Below are 2,298 nucleotides of genomic sequence, written 5' to 3' on the forward strand. Positions count from 1 at the left end.
TCTCCCGCTGACTTGCCCCTTTGGAAGTAGTAGCTCCTACTTCCATGGGCATTATTCCTCCCCGGGACCTACTGCCAAGTGTGGCCGGGGAACAGTGACCCTTGGCCGGATAGGCCAAGTGGCTTCTCCCGCTGACTTGCCCCTTTGGAAGTAGTAGCTCCTACTTCCATGGGCATTATTCCTCCCCGGGACCTACTGCCAAGTGTGGCCGGGGAACAGTGACCCTTGGCCGGATAGGCCAAGTGGCTTCTCCCGCTGACTTGCCCCTTTGGAAGTAGTAGCTCTTACTTCCATGGGCATTATACCTCTCGGGGACTTAGAGCCAAGTGTCTTCACCCTTTGAAGGTAGTAGCTCCTACTTCCATGGGCATTATTCCTCCCCGGGACCTACTGCCAAGTGTAGCCGGGGAACAGTGACCCTTGGCCGGATAGGCCAAGTGGCTTCTCCCGCTGACTTGCCCCTTTGGAAGTAGTAGCTCCTACTTCCATGGGCATTATTCCTCCCCGGGACCTACTGCCAAGTGCGGCCGGGGAACAGTGACCCTTGGCCGGATAGGCCGAGTGGCTTCTCCCGCTGACTTGACCCTTTGGAAGTAGAGGCTCCTACTTCCATGGGCATTATTCCTCATCGGGACCTACAGCCAAGTGTGGCCGGGGGACAGTGACATGTGGCCGGATAGGCCGAGTGGCTTCTCCCGCTGACTTGCCCCTTTGGAAGTAGTAGCTCCTACTTCCATGGGCATTATTCCTCCCCGGGACCTACAGCCAAGTGTGGCCGGGGAACAGTGACCCTTGGCCGGATAGGCCAAGTGGCTTCTCCCGCTGACTTGCCCCTTTGGAAGTAGTAGCTCCTACTTCCATGGGCATTATTCCTCCCCGGGACCTACTGCCAAGTGTGGCCGGGGAACAGTGACCCTTGGCCGGGTAGGCCAAGTGGCTTCTCCCGCTGACTTGCCCCTTTGGAAGTAGTAGCTCCTACTTCCATGGGCATTATTCCTCCCCGGGACCTACTGCCAAGTGTGGCCGGGGAACAGGGACCCTTGGCCGTGTAGGCCAAGTGGCTTCTCCCGCTGACTTGCCCCTTTGGAAGTAGTAGCTCCTACTTCCATGGGCATTATTCCTCCCCGGGACCTACAGCCAAGTGTGGCCGGGGAACAGTGACTCTTGGCCGGATAGGCCAAGTCGCTTCTCCCGCTGACTTGCCCCTTTGGAAGTAGTAGCTCCTACTTCCATGGGCATTATTCCTCCCCGGGACCTACCGCCAAGTGTGGCCGGGGAACAGTGACTCTTGGCCGGATAGGCCAACTGGCTTCTCCCGCTGACTTGCCCCTTTGGAAGTAGTAGCTCCTACTTCCATGGGCATTATTCCTCCCCGGGACCTACTGCCTAGTGTGGCCGGGGAACAGTGACTCTTGGCCGGATAGGCCAACTGGCTTCTCCTGCTGACTTGCCCCTTTGGAAGTAGGAGCTCTTACTTCCATGGGCATTATTCCTCCCCGGGACCTACTGCCAAGTGTGGCCGGGGAACAGTGACTCTTGGCCGGATAGGCCAACTGGCTTCTCCCGCTGACTTGCCCCTTTGGAAGTAGGAGCTCTTACTTCCATGGGCATTATACCTCTCGGGCACTTAGAGCCAAGTGTCTTCACCCTTTGGAGGTAGTAGCTCCTACTTCCATGGGCATTATTCCTCCCCGGGACCTACTGCCAAATGTGGCCGGGGAACAGTGACTCTAGGCCGGATAGGCCAACTGGCTTCTCCCGCTGACTTGCCCCTTTGGAAGTAGTAGCTCCTACTTCCATGGGCATTATTCCTCCCCGGGACCTACTGCCAAGTGTGGCCGGGGAACAGTGACTCTTGGCCGGATAGGCCAACTGGCTTCTCCCGCTGACTTGCCCCTTTGGAAGTAGTAGCTCCTACTTCCATGGGCATTATTCCTCCCCGGGACCTACTGCCTAGTGTAGCCGGGGAACAGTGACTCTTGGCCGTATAGGCCAACTGGCTTCTCCCGCTGACTTGCCCCTTTGGAAGTAGTAGCTCCTACTTCCATGGGCATTATTCCTCCCCGGGACCTACTGCCAAGTGTGGCCGGGGAACAGTGACTCTTGGCCGGATAGGCCAACTTGCTTCTCCCGCTGACTTGCCCCTTTGGAAGTAGTAGCTCCTACTTCCATGGGCATTATTCCTCCCCGGGACCTACTGCCTAGTGTAGCCGGGGAACAGTGACTCTTGGCCGGATAGGCCAACTGGCTTCTCCCGCTGACTTGCCCCTTTGGAAGTAGGAGCTCTTACTTCCATGG

The sequence above is a fragment of the Engystomops pustulosus genome, unplaced genomic scaffold, assembly GCF_040894005.1.
Source record: "Engystomops pustulosus unplaced genomic scaffold, aEngPut4.maternal MAT_SCAFFOLD_191, whole genome shotgun sequence".
Lineage (NCBI taxonomy): Eukaryota > Metazoa > Chordata > Amphibia > Anura > Leptodactylidae > Engystomops > Engystomops pustulosus.